The 12,727-nt window shown below is 26.3% G+C and overlaps 1 long non-coding RNA gene across 1 annotated transcript; it reads right to left on the reverse strand.

The window, feature by feature from the left end:
- Positions 1-6,335: 6,335 nt before the first annotated feature.
- Positions 6,336-10,870, reverse strand: LOC146883396 (uncharacterized). Its single transcript, XR_014985089.1, has 3 exons — positions 10,849-10,870; positions 10,513-10,671; positions 6,336-6,743 (listed from the first exon to the last, which is right to left on the reverse strand). It is a non-coding gene; the product is annotated as an uncharacterized LOC146883396 (long non-coding RNA).
- Between the last annotated feature and the right edge of the window lie 1,857 nt (positions 10,871-12,727).

Raw genomic sequence — 12,727 nt, forward strand, 5'->3', positions numbered from 1 at the left:
CTTTTTTAAGTAATATTTAATTAACAATATGACCCACAATTTAGTTTCTATTTATATGATGGTGCAACTCTTTTTGCATGGACATTAATATTCACACAAAGTTTCTTCTTTTGTTAATTAATTGATTGTGTTGCATGTGGCTGTGAACAGTGGAAAGACCCCACAATCCTTCATATTCTCTCCATTCAAATTCTTGTCTTTTATTGTGTTAATAATTATTTGTTACTTTTCGAAGCTTTATAATAACTAAGTATTTTAATGAGCAATTGAAAGATACTTCAAGATTTTGGTTATATATTTTGGATTTATTTATATATGTTGGATTTTACTTTTTCTAATTTTATGGAGAGTAGGTTAAATATTAATGGAAAACAGGTTAAATAAATAATGAAATAAAAATAAAAATAATTTTAAGTGTCGTATTTGACATTAGAATTTTTTTAAAATAAATAAATTAGGACAGTTTTAACTGTCATTATTTGCGCAAAAAATATGATGGTTTGAACTACCATTATTTACACAGTGCACTAAACTCGTCATACGTACAAAATATAGTAGTTATAACCGTCATTTTATACTTCAAATAACTGCTGTATTTAACAACATTTTTTGTAGTAAATTAATTACATGCATGGCATGAGAGTTGGCCTATATATATTTATTTCAAATTTATATAATATATCGTGAAAAAATGATATTTTTTACTATTAAAATCATCATTATTAATGATTTTTTTTTTCTGTAGTGATTTTAGTTGAACTGATATATAATAAATTTATCTTAGGAATTTGGGTATAAATGTGTGCAATGTTTGTATAGTTTCAAAGGTTGGAAAATGTCATACGCAAGTGCTTGATGGGTTCAAATGAAGATCCAAAGTTCCATCTCAAACATTCACATGCTTTCAGAACTCATTGTTTTCCTTTATCATGTAAAAATATATAATTAATCCTTATTATCTAAATATCATTAAAGTTTCTACTTTTATTCTAATGAATTACTACTAATTATATAACCATTGATTTTAATTTTGCATTCTTATTACCAAACATGATACTATATCTTTTTGTTTTCTCTTGAATTTTAGACAATAATTATCACTATCCTGTGGTAACTATGTAATGGTCTCTAAAGGTGAATTTAGAAAAAAAATATATAATAAGGCCTTAATTAATTACCTAATTTTTATTCTTCTCAAAATTTGACCCGTAAATTTTAGTGAACTTTTTCAAACCTATTTTCTGTATCTCTATCCAGTAGTTTGAATTTATCGATAAATTTGAATTCAATTTAAGGAAACGTGAGTGACCTCATGATTATCAACTCACATTAAAAATAGCACCATTTAAAGATCAATACATTACGACGACTTCCCTACTTAAAAAAAAACGTTGAAGTACATATTCAAAATTCGATCTAATTATAATCTTACTTTCTATATTTACCAAATTTGTAACTTTATTTCTCACTTTGTATACAAGTTTAGTTTCTTGCTTTTTTTTTTAACTACCCATAATTTTGATCTATGAATTTCTTTTCATTCCTACAATTTTTTTATCATAAGAAGTATTATTTACTCCATAATGTTTTATCATTTTGGACATGATATTAAGAAATTGAAAAGAAACTTGCATATATTCAATTTTTTTTATAGTATAGAATTGTAAAAGTTAATTATTACATAAATATGTTACTGAATGTTTACTCAGTGTAAACTTTATCTTATAAATCGATTTTGTAGAGTTAAATTAATTTTAAAGTTCATTTATTAGGACTAAATATAATTTAACATTTTTTATAACAAAAAAATGGAATAAAATTACACATTTAAGGAATTAAGAGTGTGTATGAAAAATAGAATTAAAGGTAAAATCGAAGGGAAGAGAAATTTAGCATTAATTAATTTGTTGGGTTTGGAGACGAGGGCCCAATAGAGGAAGCAAAAGAGCCAAAGTGTGTCCAGCAGTTGTCTTCTGGGATCCAAGTGGTTACAAAAGCACAAAGGATGAAGACACAATGAAGAAAGGTGATAGAAATTGATACATTGTGGTCCTTCCAATAATTTCCCTAATAAGTTTAAACTAAAGTTAGGTTCCTCTTGCTCTTCCAAAACTAAAATATATACCTTCTTCTATTGCCACCACAACCCATACTCTCACCCATGTGCACCAAAACACAACTTTAATTTCATGTCTCAAATCTCTTCTCCCTCTAACACCTATGTTCCACATCACCACCAACACAACCATGTTGCTTCTCTCTCTCTCCCAATCTTTCCTCAATAAGATTAACTCATTCTTCTTTCTCATTTGCCCTTTTCTTCTTCTTTATTACCCTTTTTTCTCTTCAAACCATTACTCTGCTTAGGGTTTTCATCCCTCAATTATGATAATCATCTTTAGAATATGTTAATTAACATATTTTATTACGAATTTAAGTGTGAGTTTAAGTATTACCTTAAATAGAAAAAGAAAAGGTTGATATGAAAGAAAAAAGAAGAAAAGGTCGTGAGTTCGATATTTCTACTAACGATTTGAAAAAATAAGATTAATTTAGAGGGTTTTGATAAAGATATGATGTATCTTTTAGTTTTAATTTGATTGATAGAGATATTATATAATTTATTCTCTTTTATCATTATCATATATTCTAGATATTCTATTTTATGATAATTCATATTAGGTTTTATTTTTCTTCTTATATCATGGGACATTATACTTTATATATTAGATGGACAAGTTTCTAATGAATTAGTATGCAAACTCTAATTCTCATACTTTCAATAAAGTATTTCTCTTCTAACTTTCTCTTACTTGTGTTTTATTAGATACTGACATATTTAGAAGATTTAAAAGGGAGGGTGGAATGGAAGAGGTTGTTGATTCAACTTTTCTCATTAACAAAACTAACAACTAAAATTTATCGATGAAAAAAAAGTTTAAATATGTTTTTGGTCTCTTAATTTTCAGTGAATTTTGGAATTAGTCCATTTTGAAATTTTAGACCAATTTAGTCATTCATCTTTCAAAATACGTGAATTTAGTCCTTTTAATCCAATTTTGTTAAGTTTATTTGATATTTCAAGCACATTTCATACTAGTATTTAACTTAATATTAAAGTAAAAATGTGTCAAACAATATAAGCAACTCAAATATAATTTTACAATGCGTACGAAACATTGAATAAACCTAACAAAATTTGATTAAAAGGACTAAATTCACGTATTTCGAAAGATGAAGAACTAAATTAGTTCAAAGTTTTGAAATAGACTAATTTCAAAATTTAATGAAAGTTAAGGAAAAAAAACATATTTAATAAAAAAAAATCAAAAATCTATATAATTCACCTAAAGAGAGGTATGGAATATTCCAGTGATGCGGTGAAGTAGGTTTTGACATTGAGTCACGGAACCTGATTGAATCAGAAAAGTACGAAAGGTTTTATATAGTACCATGTCGTGAAGAAATTTACTTTTACGTTTATTGAGCAAAGAATAATAATAAAAAGAAGGTTATCTCAAAGTGATTAATGAGGTTTTGGAAGCTGAGGTAGCACACCCTGTGCTTATCCATTAGCAGCAAAATTCCAACGATTTTGTTTTCTGGGTCGGTCCATTTTTTCTACTTGAGTTTACGTGATATTTAAGATAACATTAGCTGCTACTGTTACATGTCCTTCTTCTCCAGAATTACCAGAAACTATTTTTCTATAATTGTTTAAACTGTTTTCATTTTAAGTGGCTGAAAATTGGTTGGTGTTGGTTTTTTGCTCATGCCCATGGTTTTGTGAATCTAATATGTCTACTTTTAAACATATGTGATGCTGATGTTAGGAGAAAGTAGTGAACACAATTTACTCAAGCCTTAATGTCTTTAAACAACATCTGTTCATACTTTCAACCAAAAAACATTGATAAAGTAGATTTTTGTTGGGTTAAACCTTTTCTTTTTTTGTTTATAATTATTGTTTTTCAATTTCGTCTAAATTTCTGAAATAATATTATGATGTTTTCAAGTATATTTTATTCACTAATATAAGTGATATACAAGTCCAAATTTTTTTTATTGAATTTTAGTATTGTTTTTTTTCTCTGAACATTAGAAATACAATGATATTAATATATTACAATTTTTGTAATATATTTTAAAACACTTAATTAATATAATATAAAAAATAAAATAAAAAAATTACCAGAAAATTCAAATGCGGATTTTCAAATAGTTTGTCATATTTCGTGTAGTATTAAAATAATAAAGCTTAAGCGCAATATCATATATAAATTTATTAATTGTTCTAAAATTATAGTTTTATTTTAATAATTCATGTGCTCCTTTGACATTTAATGGATACATTATTAAGATAAATTTAATAACATTAAAGCCTGAAATTATCTTTGATAATATACTTTTTCTTTCAACGTTTTTTTTTTTTTAAATAGCTGATGCAATTTGAAGATACAACATTTATGATATGTGATATCCACATCAGATATACGCTACGAACAGGCAATCAAATATTATTATTTGTATTTGATAAAACACACTTTTTTTTTTTTTATTTATACTATTTGTTTTGTTGTCTCGCTTATTAATATGGGTGTATGTAACATGAATAATCTAAAAGAGTGACAAGAGTATAAAGAATTTTTATTGATTCTGAATTACATTCATTTTGTCTTTAATTTTTTTTTAAAAATTAACTAACTAAAAATTAATTATAAATAAAATATATACGTTGTTATTAACTATATTAATACATTAGTTATTTTTTAATATTAAGAATTTGAATTATTTTTATTTTTCATTTTTGGTTATAATTAAAATAAAATAAAGTTGAACACAAAAAGGGTAATTCTCGTAGAGAGAATATATAACAAGAAATTTCCTTTCGAAGTTGTTTACTTCAGAAGATGGATAATATAAACAAATTTTCACACTTCTTACTTATATAAACACCGAGACACTGAAAAATAAACTAATTAGACTTGAACGTGTATGAAAATTGTAGTAATTATATATTCTCCTACACGAGTCTGCATCTTATATTTATTTATTATTAACACTTGACTAGTTATTTATTAGTGATAGAAGCACAACAATATAGGTCCATTAAGACAGTGGTAAATAATTAGTTCGGTTAAATATGTTTTTAGTATTTTAAGTTGAAGAGAAATTTGAAATTAATCTTTTTTCGAAACTTTTAACCAATTTAGTCTTTTATCTTTATAAATGAGTGAATATAGTTCTTGTAACCAGATTTTGTTAAGTTTATCTCACGTTTCAAGCGCATTTCATGATAGTATTTGAATTGTTTACCCTGTTTGACACATTTTTTCTTCAATGTTAACTCAAATATTATCACAAAACACGTTTGAAACGTCAAATAAATTTAACAAAATTTGGTTAAAAGGACTAAATTCATGCATTTTTAAAAATAAAGGACTAAATTGGACAAAAGTTTCGAAGAGAGACTAATTTCAAATTTCACTCAAACTTGAGAGACAAAAAACATATTTAACCCCAATTAGTTTAATGATTTGTTATATTTTTTTTACTATCATTAAAACTATTAACATACGGTCGTTTAATACTTTTAGACTATTTATGTATTAAATTGTTTGAATTTTAACAATTTCCTTCTTTTTTTTCAAATACTATAAGTTTTGAATTGATTATTTTATCTTAACGAGATATAAGAAATCAAAGTTTGGTTAGTCATAAACAAGATATTGTATGAAAGCACACATTATATATAAGAATATATAAGAATAAAGAGAATGTGGAGTATTATGGATGCCTTAAGAGGTGGATATGTATAAGACAATGTGTATTGATGCCTTAAGTATTATGGAGTATTGTAATGTCTAAAGGATAATATATTATTAAAGGAAAAGGAAATGAAAGAAAATTCAAATGCTTGAAAAATTTCTCCCTTTTGTAATTAATAACAACAATTTCAAACATATCTAACATCATGGTATCATGGTGGTGACGAAGGTGAAATAGTAATTGTTTGGTCGAGTTCAGTGTTTGATGAAAATGTAAAAGGTTCGTTTTAGGTAACAAGTTGGGTTGGTGTTAACTTTTTGCAAACTTACTATTTCCATGAATAATTTTAGAATTAATTTAGAGTATTGAATCCAATTTTAGATGATACTATAAGAACTATAGTAATTTTGGATAAAATGAGACACTACTAAGTAAAACGTTTTTAACAACAATTAAACAAGATTTTTAAAGTATGTTTTTAACCATTGTTATATTAGACGTCATTAAAAAGTTAGGAATCTACGACGATTTTGTACCATCGTTAAAAAATTTAAAAATGAAGACAATTATAGATTCTAACTATTGTTAAAATTTAGGGTTTAGGATGTGGAGGTTACATCATTTTCTCGTGAACTATTCACAAAGAATGCATTAGGTTTCATGTGCGTCGCTTGCAAAGATTTGATGTGGAGATACAATGGTGTGATGTGGTGAGGAGGAGTTACAAGAAGTGCGTGACATGGTGCAAATGAGCTTCACAAGATGCAGAGGTTGCGCGACATAATGCGATGGAGCCTCGCGGGTTGCAAAGTGCACTATGTGGTGTGGCAAAGCTTCGTAGGGTGCAGAGATCTAACAATGGGGCACACGAATCCAAACAACGACACAGTCGGAGCCACGAGCGACAACGACACGAGCAACAACATTCGACTAAGCGATAATGGTAATGTGAACACCGAGGAGGGCAAATAATGCTACAAACGAGAGAGAAGAAGTTTAAAACGAGACAGAAAAATAATGCATGTAGCTACAAAATATGAAAGTTGTGTAGGCTTTTTAAGGACAATTTAAGTAGGGAACTGTCATTGTTTCTTCGATGTGCTACTTTTAACAACGGTTGTAAACGAACCGATGTTAAAAAAGTTTGGCAAAATCACAAAATTCCACCACATTTCATTTGATGACATTTGTTTTTTAGTTGTCATTATTTGGCATTGTGAAAGTTCCTTTTTGCACTAGTAAGATTAAAAAAAAAGAATTTAACATAAACATCACAACTAAGTATTGTAATATTTTTTACATTTTTAAAATAAGAAAGCTATTGAAAAAAAAAATACAATATTCGAGATAAGCTTCTCCATCTAACTCTCATTCTATTAAGCTCATTAATTAAAGTCTTATTTTTTGTTGTCATGAATCCTTATCATAGAAAAATTGTACTCGAATCCCTTAGACCAAACTCTACTGTATATGCTATTGAATCACAAACCCTTATCAACTCAATAAGATAAACTTGTATTAAGTTTAATGATTTAAAAGATGATCAAAAGGTTATTCTCTATTTCTAGAATAATGATTAATTAATTGTGTACTTTTACCACTTTAACTAGTTATGGTTTATCAAATCACAATTATAGATGAGTGTCCTAACTTTTTTTCTTTGTGATTTGTTCTCTCCTCTAAACATTAAAACATTCTCTGATTTAGAATTTGGGGAGATAAGAGAACATTGAGTGTGTTCTTGAACTAGAATTATTCTTGAGTGAGACACTTTACTTTAACGATAAAGTGCTTCACAATCATACTTTTAAAAGAAGATATATTTGTTGCAACTCTTATCTTGTGCACTTCTAAATTTATTACAAAAAAAAAAAGAGAATTTATTTGATTCTTTTATCGCTTGAGCGTCCAATCAAACAAGTAAGCATCTAAAATATAAGATAAGAGCAAATTAATACAATCTTTTCCTTATTAAAACTATAAACTATAAACCATGGCTTCAATGAAAAACTCTATAGTCCAAATGAACATTTAAGTGATAAACTCCAATTAAAACATTAAAGATCTTTACTTCAATATTATATGAATGACCAACATATTGCTTAAACAATATACAAGGCCCAACAAACATAAAATCCAATTAAACTAAGAATTTACATAAATTTTAAATGTCATATGATTTTCTAATAAAATTAAAACAAGTGTACATTAAAAAATAGTGAACAAAAGTTAAATAAAATTTAACATTTTTTATACAATAAATAAAATTTTTTCAATCAAATAATACACCCGATCAATGTCAATTCAAATATCCACATTCACCATAATTCAAATACTCACTTTTTAACTAACCTCATCAATATATTTAAATAGTATAACATTTTAATTTTCTTCGTATACACTCATAATCAATGACGTACCTATATATAGCTGAGCATAAACAAGCGTCCTTCCTCATTTTGTTAAAATTATTATTAAATATCTAGAAGAAAAAAGTATTTTGCTCTCCTTGTTTCTTTAGAAAAGTGATTAATTGATACCTATTATTAAATTGCATGATAACAATTGTTATAAATTTATATTATTTCAAACTAAATTGCTTCCACTTAGGATTTTAGATCCGTCACTACTACTCAGAACGTATAATCTTAGGTTCAATTAATGTATATTTTTCTCAGTTTTTCTCCTCAATTTTTCAAATTACCACTAAGCATTTCATAATAACTTACATACTAGACTTCTTAACAGAATTTAAAAGACTTCAAAAAGAAGTGTAAAAAAGATTCTAATTTAAAAACTAAACATATCACCATAATCTTTAATTAACAAGAATTCTTTCTTGAATATAAAGATAAAACTTTACATAAAAGAAAAAAAATACATAAAACTCAAAATATAAAGAGAAAGAAAAAATTACTTTGATAAAAGCTTTTATCAATTAGAAGAATTAACCTATTTTATATATTGTCATTTTGTATCTTTTACACTTTATTATACTTAAATTTAGTAAACTAATGAAAAATTGTATATTAATGATGGTATTTTAAAATTTATTAAATTTTGTGTATAAATTATTTAATCTCCTAGTTTAATTTATTTATTTCACAATTTAATATTTGATTAATATTCGGTTCTCTCTTAAGTCTAAAATTGATAACTTAATAAAGTTAAAACACTAAATTAATTTAAACCTAGACCATTAAGACACCTAAATTTGACCTAGGAAAATATGTGTCCAAATCTCACATAGGATAGAAAAGATATAATTAAATATTATATAAGACTAAAAATTCATAATTATAATTTTTCAATTTTTTTAATTAAAAGTTATGTGAAATACTTATGTGAGGTAAGATTCAATGTCACATACATATAAATATACTTTCTCTAATAACTCATTAAATAAAAATAAAAACACAAGAATGACATCATAACCAATAGTTTAGGATGATTAACTTATATTATTATAACATTAACATCATAACCATAACAACAAGGATATAAGTATAAGAAGGTCAATGAAGTTCACTAACGTATAAATATATCATATAAAATCTTTGAAGGATAGATTATTAAAAATAATCCAAATAAAAGTCAAAGTCTTATATTAAATAAATAAAATAAAATAAATAACTATAAAAAAATAAATAACTTAAAATTTTTGATTAAAAATAATGTGAAATACCTTTTATCTATTAAACTAATATAATGTATAAGCACAATCAATCACTACCCTATATGAAAAATATAGAATCCATCGATTGGTTATTTATTTTTCATGTCAATTTTTATTTATGGATTTAACATCGTAAAATGACACTGTCTCTTCAATTAACACCAGAAGTTCTTATTGTAGCAATATTATCGACAAATCTAGGTCTTCTAATTCATAACAACCAATAGCCTCTTTCTATTTTGACATTTAAATATTAAAAATAATGTTATTATAGAGAAAAAAAAGGTAATAATCGAATATGCTATTGACAATCATGGTTGAAGGAGCACCGACAAATAATGCTCTTTCATCTTACACCTCAATAATCTCGACCTGTACCTATCGTCATTTCAACAAGGTCCAACAAAATCGATTCATCAAATATTCATTATTAAAATTTTCACCAAAATTAACTAGTTATTCAACGAACAAAAAAGAGCAAACTTTAATATGGTTTTTATTATTTTACAATATTTCTATTTTAATAAAGTTAAGATTTCTTCCTTTTTGTTGATATAATATTATTAAGGTTAATTATTGCATTTAAATTATTGTTTGTTCTAAAGTCCGAATTTCTATTAGGGTTTTGTTTTTGAAAATATATAAAAAAATTAAGTTAATTTTGATCTTGATTTTTAATAAGCGAAATATTAATTTAAAACGTGAAAATCGTAAATAGTTTTTGTTTTGGGTGTAGGACCTAACATTTATCTAAAACATTCAAATTATTTTGATTCTCTTCTTTTTTAACTTCATCCATTCGGTTTCCTTTCTATCTCTCTCGTGTTCGGTTGTCTAGACAGACAATCAGGGTACATGTGGATAAGACTATGATGCTTAAGTCAGTTCAAGTCCGTTCGGGTGAAAGCAATTAATGTTGTAATAAATGCGAGATAAAAAGTTCTTACCAACTTACCTTGAGCTTCTATTTATAGTTTTTCATGAGCATGTGATCAGGGTTTTCTTAATCATGAATCAATTGCTTTTTAAATTTGATTAAGAATGGTCTCAATATAATTTTCAATTACCTATGGCTGACTGACTGTAGCGGGCAGCCTTCGATCGCTTTCCCTCGGACCGTTCGGTTGTGAACTCTCTAAAATCATTCCGGAAAAATTTTCACATCAACAATCCAATAAATTGTCTGTCTGTAGTACACGATCTTCGGCCTCTTATCCTTGGACCGCCTGACCAAATGACTGACTGGATTATTGATAAGTCATACATACAGTTCTATTCTTAAAAAAGTCTAATAATATTATATTGAGTTGAATAAAAACAATTCATATATATTAGTTTTCCTTAATTTCAAGACACATCTTTGAAATGAAATTCCTTCAAAGAATATAATAATAGAAAAATACCTGAAATGCGGTATGATGAGTCCTAAAAATACCATCTGAGATGCGAAGGATTTGTCTGAATAAATATAAACAAAAAAAGTTATTAGTAATTATTTATTATTTAATAAAAAAAAATTGGAAGCATAGAAAAGCGAGTTTTGATGATTGGGTGTGGGTCGGATGGAACGTGGCGAAAACACGAACGTTTGCGCTTCTTCGTTTGTTTGTGTTGGTGTCTTTGTTGGGCAGTGGGTGACACGAAGTTAGTGCTCTGTTTAAATATTATTATTATTATTCATTAAATCGGTTCAAATTATTAAGAAAGAAAGAACTAGAGAAAACACAAAGATAGTTGTAGAAAAAAGTTATTATAATTAATATTATTATATAATTATAAAAATATATTAAAAGAAAAAGTTGAGTAAGTAATTAATTATTTGTGTGAGATATAAAATAATGATTTGAGTTGAGAGAGAGATGGGCACTAGTAGACGAGAGGCACCGAGATCACAATCTTAGCGGGAATTTTGAAAGTCGTTCCTTTTTTTTTTTCTTAATAAATTATTATTTTTATTACTATATTTTCACCACATAAACCCTAACTATTAACGATCACGCGTTCACCACGATCCTCCGCTAAATACCCGCCACGTGTCACATTCTCAACCACAATGGAACAGCCCTCCCTTTCTCTCCGCATCCGAACAAAACCTCTCTTAACTCTTACGTGTCTCTTTCCTATTGCTGCTTTCCCTTTTATTATTTTATAATAATCATCCTAATAATTAATTACTATTACTTCTCTCCCCTCTTCACTTAAAATTATTAAGTCAACATTAATTAATATTAATTATAATTACCCTGCCCATGCGCGGCTCACGAGCCAGCCTTTTCTTCTCCAGCCACCATCAGTAACAACAAACAAACAACACTGTCAATATTAACGTGAAAAAAAATTTAAAATACATGAAATATGTCAACACCTTAATGATATAAAAAAAATGTAATTATTTACCTATAAATTTGAACTCATTAATATTAATCATTATCACATGAGCTAGTAAGAGGTATATTGCGTTAACCAAATTAACCTAAAATTTAATTTCATGTAATCCCAAAACATTTATTAACCTATAATTGCCGAACTCAACATATGTACAATTTAAAATTACGTGTGAATATCTCTGAGAAATAAAGTGTGAGTCAAAGTTTTGTATTAAATATAAAATATAAAGTTAAACACTGTATAAGGTATTTGGATAAAACTGGTGTCAAATACTTTATATGTATTAAATTAATGTTATATATAGAATTACAATCTCTTAATAACCATAACTTATATGAAAAATATATAAACTCAACAGTGATATCACAGTCAATAGAAATGGTTTAAAGTAACTGGCCGCATAACCATAACAAAAATGGGTCACCATACATCTGGAGAACAATATACCATATAACACTATATAAGATGAAATGTTCATAATTCTATTGTTTCAAGGTTTTGAGGTAAAAATGGTATCAATTACGTTATATATATAAGACCAATATCATATATGGAATCACAATCTCTCAATAAGCATAACTTATATAATATAATATATATATATATATATATATATATATATATATATATATATATATATATATATATATATATATATATATATATATATATATATATATAAACTCATCGAGAGCCACTACAACAATACATCAATTAAGTAAAATTTTTAAAAACTTTAAATTTCATATTTTTATTACTAGTTAGTCGAATGATAATTTTGTCAAATATTATTATTAGGGTGAATCATGGTACATTTGAAATATTTTGAAGTCGTAAAAATACAGGTAAAAAACATTGGATTAACTTCCTTCACACGTATATATGTATGTAGTG

This window comes from Vigna unguiculata, chromosome 10 (genome assembly GCF_037176805.1).
Source record: "Vigna unguiculata cultivar grain cowpea cultivar isolate G323 ecotype 2 chromosome 10, ASM3717680v1, whole genome shotgun sequence".
Classification (NCBI taxonomy): domain Eukaryota; kingdom Viridiplantae; phylum Streptophyta; class Magnoliopsida; order Fabales; family Fabaceae; genus Vigna; species Vigna unguiculata.